Source organism: Scomber japonicus, chromosome 3, assembly GCF_027409825.1.
Source record: "Scomber japonicus isolate fScoJap1 chromosome 3, fScoJap1.pri, whole genome shotgun sequence".
Taxonomy (NCBI): Eukaryota; Metazoa; Chordata; class Actinopteri; order Scombriformes; family Scombridae; genus Scomber; species Scomber japonicus.
The window spans coordinates 31,470,928-31,484,114 of NC_070580.1; positions in this window are offsets into that span (position 1 = coordinate 31,470,928).

Genomic DNA, 13,187 nt, shown 5'->3' on the forward strand with positions numbered 1-13,187 from the left:
CTCGGTAAAGCTCTTGAGCCTGAATGGGAGCAAATCCCTGCAGACAGGTTCCAAAACCTCATGAAAAGCCTGAATCTACAGGAGTGGAGGCTGTTATAGCAGCAGATTAATGCCCTTTGTGTTTGGCTCAACTGTTGCATTCAACTGCAGAGAGAAAAACAACCAAGGTACTGTACACACAATTTATACTGTACATACCTTTACTTTACCATTACTTTACCTTTACTTTACCTTTACTTTACTTTACCTTTACTTCTGTTTAGGAAGAACACACTGAGGCACAGGAGCTACTACAAGTTTACATCATAAGAACAGACATTAACAATTAATAAGAAAAGGAAAAAAAACATCAGATACATCAAATTTAACCCTTGTGTCGTCCATCTGTTTTGACTGTTCCTTCCTTCCTTCCTTCCTTCCTTCCTTCCTCCCTTCCATCATTCTTCCTCCATTCCTTACTCCCTCCTTTCCTTCCTTCTCCCTCCCTCCCTCCTTTCATACCTTCTTCCTTCCTTCCTTCCTCCCTCCTTTCCTTCCTTCTACCCTTCCACCTCCCTTCCTTCTTTCTTCCTCCCTTCCTTCCATCATTCTTCCTCCATTCCTTACTCCTGACTTTCCTTCCTTCTTCCTCCCTTCCTCCCTCCCTCCTTTCCTTCCTTCTTCCTTTCCTCCCTCCCTCCTTTCCTTCCTTCTCCTTTCCTTCCTTCTTCCCTCCCTCCTTCCTTCCTTCCTTCCCAACTTCCTTCCTTCCTCCCTCCTTTCCTTTCTTTCTTCCTCCCTTCCTTCCTTGATTCAAGGACAACAGGAGGGTTAAGTATTAATTGAAACATCAATGTATTATTGAAGAGCAGCACTGTTAAAGCATATACAATTAATATTAATCATTCCCTTAATAAGTTCTCTGAAAGTACTCAGGGGCATCAGACTATTGAGTTTTAGGATCTGGTGTAAATTATTACTTCAAATACACATGATGGAGCATCTTAAGTGGATTTACCAAGCTCACTATTTACTGACAGGACCTGTAAATGAAACATCCACAAAGTGTTTGATAAGTTTCACATCTCCAGGTGAGAAATGAGGACAGACAAAATGTTAATCTATTCATACGACCTTTGTACATAAACAGGAGCCTGTGATACTTTCTTTTTTTTTAGAGACACTGGATACGGTTCCTACAATGATAAAAAAAAAAGGGTCAAAATGATGAAAACCAGATGTGCAAAATAGGCAATAGCCGTAAATGTAATATCCAGTTAACAGTTCAACAGTGCTGCACTCACTATTTATATAATTTGGAAGATGCTTTTATCCAAAGTAACTTACAGGTGAGACAAGACAATCGAGCATTAAAGGACAGTGACTCGGAAAGTGTCATGGTACAAATTCTCAAGTAGCTGATCAGGTACAAGAGAAGAGAGTAGACAGATGGGCTTTTAATAATTATTATTAAAGTAAGAAACAACTGGAAGTAGAAAAGTGCATAAGAAATACTAAAAACTATTTAAAAAGTAGTGCAATAATCAACAAAGTGCTAAAAAGTTGAAGGCAGGTTTTCATGGCAGAGCTCACTATCAGTCAGTATTGCACATGAAACCATATTGCACTGGGTTTACAATTTAGTCTATTAATAATAAATAAACGGTGTAATTTATACATTTTTATTGGGATTTGAAGGACAGCAATCATCATCATTCAACAGCACATAAATAAATAAATTAATAAATAATAAAAATACAAAAGGCAAGTAAGTAAAATACATAAAATGTCACAAATGCAAAAGGAAAAAAGTGCCATTGAAGTATAACCTAGTTAGATCTATCAAATAGTTAGATGCCATCCACAATCAAGTTCTTTGTTCAACAGTCTGAAGGAGGTTGGGACACATTTACTGGCTCTATAACATCTTCCAAAGGGTAACAGTTCATACCAATATATATAATGTATTAACATTAATATTTAATATGGGACGGGTCCTTCAGTATTTGGTGTCCTCAGATGTACTTTTGGCCATCGCAGTGCATTTAGTGTCTTATCTCTTTCCAGTGTCTCTCTGTCCTGGTAAATCCACTGCAGCAGGTGTTGAGTCTTAACTTAGCACCATGACGGACTGATCTCATGTGCTTCACATTCTCGGCTACAGTACTGGCTCGCTGTGATTGTTGGTTGATCTGGAAAACAAACACAGTGATTTTTATTAAGCTCTTTATACAGTACTGTAGCTCATAGTGAATAAACAGTCTGGGCAGGAAAGGATTAGGTGGCAGAAAAACTTTAGTTCACCAACACAGCGGGCACACAGTGTAACTTCTACATAGCCACGCTGAGCCTTTGTCAAAGTGTTGTCACTGCTGGTGCACAGCTACTGTATATGTATGTATCTGGGTTAAATATCTATTCTTTTCCCTCTATTCATTATTTATAAGATTTATATGTGAGGGACCATGTATAATATTCATAATAATTTGGTGTATTGTATGAGAGAGATAGATATATTTGGATTTGCAGTCATGATGCAGTAATGATATACAACACTGAACAAATAGGATTACATGATACTCATAATATATACTGATACATAATTATCTTGTGCAGGTAAGAATGAAATCAATTATATGGACTTTGTAGTTTGTAAAATATTATCAAATTGTCATCTTTATGAAAAGGCCTGCAAAAAGTCCATATCACCTACTCCTACTATGTATAGCATCTACTGTTTTAATATGTGTGTAATAACTTTAAAATCATTAAAAGGACATAGAGTGCAAATGAAAGATTAAAATGTAAAGCGCTTTTAACCTTCCTGTCGTCCTCCCGGGTCAAATTGACCCCGTCTGTTTTGACTGTTCCTTCCTTCCTTCCTTCCTTCCTTCCTTCCTTCCTTCCTTCCTTCCTTCCTTCCTTCCTTCTTTCCTTTCCTTCCTCCTTTTCTTCCTCCCTTCCTTCCTTCTTTCCTTTCCTCCCTCCTTTTCTTCCTTCCTTCTTTCCTTTCCTCCCTCCTTTTCTTCCTTCCTTCCATTCCTTCCTTCCCCCTCCCTTCCTTCCTTCCTTTCCTTCCTCCCTTCCTTCTTTCCTTTCCTCCCTCCTTTTCTTCCTTCCTTCCCTCCCTTCCTCCCTCCCTCCCTTCCTTCCTTCTTTCCTCCGTCCTTCCTTGCTTTCCTTTCCTCTCTCCTTCCTTTTCTTCCTTCCTTCCTTCCTTCCTTCCTTCCTTCCTTCTGTTTTTAACCTGGATTTAAAAATGATTTCAGTGTAAAAGCTGCTTCACCATGTTTAGTTTGAACTCTGGGCTCAACTATCTGACCTGAGTCAGTAGATCTCAGAGCACTACTGGGTTTATATTCTGTATCATGTCCGCCCTGTAATGAAATGCTTGGAGACAGCGTGGACAGGGACAGAGTGTGTACAGCTTGTGAGTCTGAACCGAGTCTGAAACCAACTTTCCAATATCAGAGGTGCATCGTGTTGCTACGTCTGATAATTCTCACTAGTCTCCGAAACAGATCTGACAGCGACGCCAATTCATGAAGCAATAGATCCATATCACATCAGACATGTTGACTTTTTAAAGCAGCAAGATGGCTGCATTGGATTTAGATGAGCCACTCCTTGACTTTGCTTGCTGGCACATGTAATGTAATGAGCCATCGTTAAAGATATTATTTAAATAGGTGATTTTCCTGCTTGACAAGTCAAAATGTCTGCAGTGAAAATGGTTAATTGGTTAGATGTTAGTGATGTAGAGGGAAAGTAGTTTGCATGACATGGTTTGGACTTTTCTCTCAATTTCTCTTTTATTGGTTTTTCCTTCAGTTGTTTCTCTTACTTTTCTTTTCTACAATCGTGTGTAACAGCAGTGAAGCATTAGTGAAGAGATTCGAAACAAAACCTGTAGACTCATCGTACAATCTAGCTCATTTTCTAGCATGCTGAACCCTTAAAATCCAGCTAAAATCACATCTAGTTAATGTGATTTTTAAATGTATTGTCAGGTTTTTATTATTTAACCCTTGTGTTGTCCTCCCGGGTCCAATTGACCCCATCTCTTTTGACTGTTCGTTCTTTCCTCTTTCTTAAATGTTTCCTTCCTTCTTCCCTCCCTCCCTCCCTCCTTACTCCTTTCCTTCCTTCCTCCCTTCCTTCTCTCCTTACTTCCTTCCTCTTTTCCTCCTTCCTTCCTCATTTCCTTCCTTCTGTCCTTCCTTGACCTGAGGACAACAGGAGGGTTAAAGGAAGAAAAAAGCACACAAAAGAGTTAAACTACAAGCATTCAAGGAAGCACAATCCAGAGATGCTACAAATACCAAACACAACACACACACACACAAAAATAAAAAGGCATGCAAAACAAACAATGCTACAAAGCTAGTTAGTACACAGACCATAAGATAAGTAGCTTATTAGATATCTATCAGTGGTGAACTTTTCCCTGGTGAATACTCGTTAAACAAGCTAACGTGCAGGACAAGCTGTGTAGTCATGTTTGTAGCTAACTGTGGTTGTTGTTCAGACTCTGAGGCTCTTGTTGTGTAGCAGGATGCTATCAGGCTCAGTGTGACTGTCTACGTTGCCTTTGAGAGCACGATGACGTTAAAGCTTTATGAAAAGAAGAACTTCACCTTCATCAATGGAGAAGTAACAGTGTTCAGAGTATTAATGCAAAAATACATGAAACCACAAAATATAAAACTTCTGTTTTTGTTTTTTTTTACTCTCAAATGAGAACATAGCACATGTGACTTATAGAGGAGATATTTATTTATTTATTGCACATAAAGAAAAATATACATGATACAAACATGTAATATTGGGGGATTAACACAAGAGCAAATGTGCTATGAAGAGAGATACAACTTAAAAATTAAAGACAAAAACATTTAAAAAACTAGTAGGGTTACAATATGATATGAATATGAAAGTGAGAGCAGTTAAGATGCTGTATTACTTAAATTGATCCAGAAAGAAGAGTATGGTTAATTTCTTAAAAGCTTTCAGACTGGTGGGATTTCTAAAATGAATGGTGAGGTGGAGATGACTGGCTGACCTTGTATTGTAATTATAGTTTTGGAAGTTGAAATGAAATAAAATAGGTAAACTGTAGTAGACAAAAAAATGGTATTTAATTTCAGTTGGACTTGAATCTTTTAATGATCACATCTGCATATCCAGCCCTAACCCAAGTCTTAAGCCTTAAACAACACTTTGAAGGTGTGAGGAGCGGTTTCAGTGTCTGAAACTCGACACAATAACAATCCAACAGCTCACAAACTCACACACAAACAGACATATTTACCCCTCAGTGTTGTGATACTCTGGATACCTGAAGACGATCTCTCAGCTCCACCCCTGCCTAGTGCAAGATAGTTGTTTACCTGGAGTTTTGGTCATGTGATCAGGTGTATTATTGACCTGCTGCTCTGAAACACCTGGGGGACGACTGACAACACAAAGTGGATTCCTTTAACGCCTGTTGTTGTGTTTCCGTGTGTGTCAGTGTGATGGATTTAAGTCACAGGCCTCCAAACTATAAACTCAGATCAAAAAGTTTTAACAAGTCTATTCTGAACCATTTGATACAGGATGTTTGGTTCAATGTAATGCAGTCTAATTACATGCTGCCTTCAACTGGGGTTGTTTATAAGAAGCCCACTTTAACAACCCACTGATGCATATGACACCAATTTCCTCAAGGAGCAGAAAATAGATTAAATGTCAGGCAGAAATTTAAAAAAAACTCAGTGTAAGTATATATTTTTTTATAATAATGTATCACATGTGTAGTATCTGAGGCATTGGTCGTAGTGATGAACCTACAGAGAACTTTGCAGCTCCCCTTTGGCCTTACAGAGCTTTATATATCAAGTTTCAGTTCTTTGTTTAGCGGTCCAGCTGCAACTTCACTATTTTGGTTCACTGTCACCGCTCTCATAGCGTCATTTACACCTGCAGCAGTGACACAGCTCTAAAAAAGCCACTGTTACACCACCAGCTCAGCACCAAACGGCAAACAGACACAGTTAACTACAGACCAGCTGGTGAACATAGAGGAGTGTTTAGCAGCTGAAAACACAGATATGTCCCTCAGGAGTTGGTAGAGAGTAAAAACAAAGCTTAAAAGAGAGTGCTTGATGTGTTTAACTTGTGTTTAAAGTGTTCTTATGGCTCAGGGAGCGCTATCTAAATGTCGTTATATTGCTGTCTGACAGCCAATATAATGATAATAAAGCTTCTACTACTGCTAGAAACACGACTCCAAATGAACGATCATGTTGCTCCATTACTCCTGGGTGTGTAATAAAGCAATAATTATCTTTTCACTTTTGCATGTGTTTTATAGATTGCAGCATTATAACCTATGTGTTTTGTCCTTTGGGGACCACCATACAGACCACCGGAGCAGACACCACCTGTGTGTCAACATAGATCACCAGCCAGGTAATGTCACAGAAATACAATTTAATTTCGTAGACACTCGTAGCCAAAGCATCATACATCGGAGAGTTGATACAACACAAACAGGAGAGTGGATGGATGGATGGATGGATGGATGGATGGATATACTTTATTGATCCCAAGCTGGGAAATTACAGTGCAGCAGCAGCAGCATTACACACAGTGACGATAACAACATATAGTATAAGAATATAAAGAACAAACTATACATAATAAAATAGCAAATAAAATAACATGAATAAAATGTAATGTACAAAAGTATATACAACTAATTGGCAGTGTTGATTTTAGTGCAAAGTAAAAAAAACAAAAAACAACAAGAGAGCTCAATTTAATACACAACAAGTTTCAGTATTCTTCAGACTAGTTTGTAAGGAGTTGCCTGATCACGTATAAAGGCTTAAATTGTTACAGCTGTTCCTCACGACATGCAAAAAGCCTGCAGTCAGAGAGAGATGGGTAAGACACGATGAATAGTACCGACGGGGATAACTCTCTCTCCTGAAGGACATTCATGGAGTTGCACTTGGTTGTTCACAGAAAAATGGTGAAAAGTATTGCAAGCAATCAAGGCAGAGAGCTTGAGGGAGTTTACATCTTCACATAACTGACCAAATCGTGGGCGTGATTGTCAGATTATTGGTTTCAGAAAGTTACAGATATTGTTTTAGCTGCAGCTGCTTGACTCTGATGAATCATACTCAGGCCTTTATTCCAAAATTGCACTTATTATTATTATTCTCACATTGTTTTATTATTTCACACATAAATACATTCCTCACTGGATATGTTTGCTGACCCTGTACAGTAAAGTGAAATGTGGGACTCAATGTGCTGCATTCACTGTAAATTTATGGAAGCAGAGAAAGAGGACAGCACAAAAATAGCAAGAAAAAGAGAAGAAAGAGATACAGCGAAATGGGGCCAGTTAGCCTCACATGACAACGGTATCCAGGTCATGCTCTTCACTGCACTGTGCTATGCAGTATGTGTGTTGTGAATTCACAGACAGTTAATCAGTCATCAAGTTAGCTCGCTTTATTGTCCTCTCTGAAATTCATTTTGGGTCTGAATGCAGGTTTTTGGTTTTTGTGAGCTTCAGTAACCTCATAAAGATTTTATAGGTCAGACTCCCTCCGAACATATGATCACATTAACCCTCCTGTTGTCCTCGAGTCAAGGAAGGGAGGGAGGAAGGAAGGAAGGAAGGAAGGAAAGAACGAAGGAAGGTAGGACGGATGAAGGAAGGAAAGGAGGGAGGGAGGGAGGAAGGAAGGGAGGGAGGAAGAAGGAAGGTAGGAGGGAGGGAGGAGGAAGGAAGGAAGGAAAGGAGGGAGGAAAGGAAAGAAAGAAAGAAAGATGGAAGGTGCTGTAGGAGGGAGAGAGGAAGAAGGAAGGAAAGGAGGGAGGGAGGAAGGAAGGAAAGAAGGACAGAGGAAATAAGGAAGGTAATAGGGAGGAAAGAAAGAGAGAAGGAGGGAGGAGAGAAGGAACTTTCGAACCAAACGGGGTCAATTTGATCCGGCAGGACGACACAAAGGTCAAACTAGAAACACTTGAAAAAACTACAGTATTTCTGTGACTGTGAACCTCTCATGAACTGGTTTTGTTTGTTTTAAGAGGAATTTAACCTGCGGGGTTCAAGTTATATAATGTTAAGCCTGCAGAGAAAAATCATGTCATTGTGTCATCATGTCATGTCATGGGTTTGTTTCTGATGATATATTAGTTCAGTTTAGTTTTAATGTAGTTTAGTTTAATGTAGTTTAGTTTAGTTCAGTTTAGTTTATTTGCACAAAAAGAGAAAAAAAGAAACTACAAGAAAAGAAAAACCTGCAGATTTTTTGAGATTAAGAAAATAAAAGAGGAGAAATGTGCACGAGAAGCCAATAAAACCCATCATGGTCCGCCTATAATGAAACATACAACATAAAAACTTAAGAATAATTAAACTTAACAATAAAAATACTCAGCTGTCATTGCCCATTTAACATCATAATCATTTTCATTTTGAGTTATTGCCTTAAGAAAAGTTCACAGAGTTGTGTAATTAAGGAAAGTGTGCAGAAATAGCTCAAAAAGTGAATTACAGCGAGCCCTCAAACACTTTCAGATGATTCATCAGCTGACCGGCAGATCTAAGAAAAATTTCCAAGTCTCCCTTTAACTTACCAGAAGTGGAATTTTTTTTTTCTCCACTTACTTGCAGCTGCTCACCATTATCATGTGACAATGACATTTGGTTTAATAAAATGTGATAATTCGGGGAAACATGAAGTAACGGAGCGGTGATGTAACACCGGCAATCTTTTGTGTGTGGGTTTGTTAGACCAACAACACTTCAGTGGAAAAGTTCTCCTCGGTTGTAAAGACATTGTAAACTTTACCCTTATTGCTATCTGAGAGGATCACATTAACGTCCTGATAACGCTCCTTACTCTGGAAAAGTTTTAAATGCTTTGGCTGTAAAATAAAACCAGTCACAGTTTGGGAAGGACATTTTTTTTATTTTTTTTTAACCTTTTTTTTTATCAGGCCTATTTTTTCCTCTGGCCCGGTTTTTGTCATCTTGTGTGCAGATTCAAACCGGTGACATTTTAGTTATAAGCTTGTATTTCTGTGACCTTTATGCCGCTGCTGCTGCTATCGCCTTTGTTCCAGTCGGTAACTTCACAGAAGCACAAATGTCACAATGTTTACTCTCTCTGTTCTTATGACTTCATTCAAGTCATTCAGCATTATTTATTATCAGAAAAGGTTCAATATTTAATGAACCTGGCTAATTCTCACATTATGCAAACACAATATTTACACACATGCAAGAACATATACACGCACACACACACACACACACTGACACACATATGTACACACCATCACTGTAAAGACCTGGTTCTTTAAGTTCCAACTTTTAAAAATAAAAATGTCCGGACAGATTTTATGGAGCTCAGGATGCATCATAACTTATAGTTTAACTTCAGATTATTTTATTACAACAGTTACAGTCTGATGTTTAGAAAATGATTAACATTATGATCATACATGTTGACTGATCCTGTTGCCTCATCCAAATCAGATGTTTAACTTGATCCATGGTGCCTCTCTCAAATTGGAGACTGTAGATGAAACACATGTATCATTCCTGCTGCTGCTGCTGCTGCTGCTGCTGATGATGATGATGATGATGATAATTACAGCTGTTTAACCCTCCTGTTGTCCTCAGGTCAAGGAAGGACAGAAGGAAGGAAATGAGGAAGGAGGAAAAGAGGAAGGAAGTGAGGGAGGAAGGAAGGAGAGAAGGAAGGAAAGGAATAAGGACAAAAAGGGGAAGGAAATTAGGAGAGAAGGAAGGGAGGAAGGAAAAAAAGGAGGAGGGAGGGAGGAAAGGAGGAAGGAAGGAAGGAAGAAAAGGAGTAAGGAGAAAGGGAGGGAGGAAGGAAAGGAGTAAAGAGGGAGGGAGGAAGGAAGGAAGGAAGGAAAGGAGCAGGGAGGGAGGAAGGAAAGGAGGAGGGAGCAAAGAAAGAGGGGAGGAGGGGAAGAAGGAAGGAAAAAATTAAGAAAGAGGGAAGAAGGAACAGTCAAAAGAGATGGGGTCAATTTGACCCGGGAGGACGACAGGAGGGTTAAAAAATGAAAAAAAACATGCAGAAAGACTAAAATGGGACAAATGTAACAGAAGTGAAAGGTGAGCCGTCTGAGTTCCTGCGTCTCTGCCAGCTGAAGCCACGTAAATGACCCAGCATCCATGATAAGAGGTCTGCACAGGTTTTATTACAAATGCCTCTTCATGCCAAAACGAACACCACAATTGCAGAGTGCTGCCTAATCTGCATAAACACAGCTTTGGCTGAGCCTCTACTCCCACGTTGACGCCAGTGTTCTCCTTCGCTGCCGGAAAATTACCAAACAGACGCTTTATAGGAGACTTGAGCCTGAGAGGAATTAAGGACTGGGCTTGGACCAGTGCCGACCTTGGGCCTGGGGGAAGATAGAGGCCGGTGTATGAACCTGAGTCTGATCCTGAATGAAAGGGATCCTGCTGTTCCTCAGTTTGACATTTCAACAGGATGTTTCAGAAATGTGAGATAGCATCTGAGTTTCCTCACAAAGTAAAGGCCTTTTTTTTTTTCAAATTTAACCAGAGATCGCTAACTTAACATTTCATATTTAGGGACAACTCTATGTGCTTTACATAAAAACAAACATTTAACAGAAGAATTAGATGTATAAAACCCTACAATTTAAAATAAATAAATGAATAAAATCCAATTATAGTAAAAATTGGAAACATTAACCCTCCTGTTGTCCTCAGGTCAAGGAAGGACGGAAGGAAGGAAGCAAGGACAGAAGGAAGGGAGGAAAGAAGGAAGGAAGGAATGAAGGAAGGAAGGAGGGAGGGAGGGAGGGTAGGAAGGAAGGAAGGAAAGGAATAAGGACGAAAAGAGGAAGGAAATTAGGAGAGAAGGAAGGGAGAGAAGGAAGGAAGGAAGGAACAGTCAAAACATTTTTAGCCCTCCAGCGTGCAGCTTAACTCGTTATCCAGCAGTAATACAAACTCAAGCTACAGACGTTACTAAAGCCTCCTGCACATCTGATTGGACTGATGTGATGTAGGAGTGGATTTCATCTCAATGACGCTCTTGAGCCGTGCATTTCAAAATTTCTAGTAACTTAAAAAGATGTTAAAGATATAATTGAGTAATGTTCCAGTGCAGGAGGCCCCAACCTTCATGTTAATCCATCTCAAAGCTCATTGTCTGGTTTTCTGGCAGCTTCAATACAGAAAACAAGTTTGTTATGATTTGAAACACAACACGATTATTAAGATTTAAACCACAACCTACCTACCTTCCTTCCTTCCTTCCTTCCTTCCTTCCTTCCTTCTTCTTTCCTTCCTTCCTCCCTCCCTCCCTCCCTCCTTCCTTCCTTCCTTCCTTCCTTCCTTCTTCTTTCCTCCCTTCTTTCATTCCTTCCTCCCTTCTTCTTTTCTCCCTTCCTTTGTTCCTCCCTCCCTCCTTCCTTCCATGCTCCCTTCCTTCTTTCCTCCCTCCTTTCCTTCCTCCTTTCCTTCCTTCTTCCTTCTTCCCTTCCATCCATCCTTCCTTCCTTCATTCCTCCCTCCCTTCCTCCCTCCTTTCCTTCCTTTCTTCTTCCTTCCTTCCTCCCTCCTTTCCTTCCTTCTTCCTTCCTTCCTTCCTTCCTTCCTTCCTCCCTCCTTTCCTTCCTTCCTCCCTCCTTTCCTTCCTTCTTCCTTCCTCCTTTCCTTCCTTCCTCCCTCCTCCCATCCTTCCTCTCTCTCATCCTTCCTTGTCTCGGGGACAACAGGAGGGTTAATGTGATAAAACCTAGACACTGATTATGTTGGAAGGGTTTATGAGTTCAACAGAATTTGGGCCAACTAGTAGTAGAAACTTTCATCTCTCTATGAAGTTGAACATTTACTGTACAGCAGCAGTCGCTCAGCAGCTGCTCCAGTTGGAAACATTACCTCTACTGTGCGTTGTTCTTTGTCAGACTTCGGCCTTGATTCACAGATCAATCATTTATAAGCAGAACTGTGACATCCTCCACAGTCCGGATGTCACAGGGTTTATTACTGTTTATTTATTTTTACAACTGAAGTAAAAGCATTAACTAATGTCTCCCTCCAGTCCTGTAAAAAGCAGATGAAGAGAATATAATTGCTCAATAAAACTGATGACATCATCGTGTTTCTGACGGTGGAGTTCGACTAAAACGACTAAAGAGAAAGAAGAAAGGAAAATAGAGAAAAACAGGTTTTAACAGCTCGTTGATTCACTTTAAACCAGACTTGTATCAGTCCAGAGAGAAGAAAGGAAACATTAAACATTTCACATAACACTTCCTTTTTTCGACTTTGTTCCCCTCTCAAAGGCATATTCTCTTATTTGGGTCAAATATGTGATGTGTTGCGTCGGCTGGTCCTAACAAGTCCCATAATTCCCCCCCCCCGAAGCCATTTTAACAGTCGGTCTGATTCTGCAGCAACTTCTCCTCGTTCATGTGTGTAAATCAGCGAAGACTTGACGGACAGGACGAGTGGATGAATTTCATGAATCAAGTTTCAGATACCAGCAAAGTCCAGCTGCTGAGAAGTCCGCCTTTCCAGTTTTATTTTCCAGCTCATAATAAAAGTTGGACAAACATAAAAAATAAAAATCCACTAAAAGGAAGGAGAAGATTTGGGGAACGTAAATTCAAACTATCAACCATGAGGAGTAAAAACATAAAGGCCTATGGTAGTTTTTTACTTATAATTCAATCTCTGTGGGACTTCTGGGGTTAGCGAGTTCAGCAGCATGAGGGATTATCCTGTGTGAGTGTGTGTGTGAGTGTGTGTTTGACCTGCGGAGGGCTGCTCATTGACAGGGTCACGGGGTCAAACACAGACCGAGTGTGTCTAGACATGTCCCTGTGAGCTGAAAGGCTGCCTGTGTGTTTTCTTGCATGTCTATCTTTGTGAGGACCAGGTTTGAGAGCGAGTACATTTTGTCCCTTTCTCGTCATTTATGAGGTTAAATTCACCCCAATGACAATTAAACATAGAGCAGATATTATAATGATGATAATAATGATAATAATAACGCATTTTATTTAAAGGCGCCTTTCAAAGCACTTACATGGCACATATAACACAACAATAGTACATTAAACTATATGAATCAGACATTTAGTGCAAAGATAAAGACTAAATATGAATGTGACTACAAAGTGCA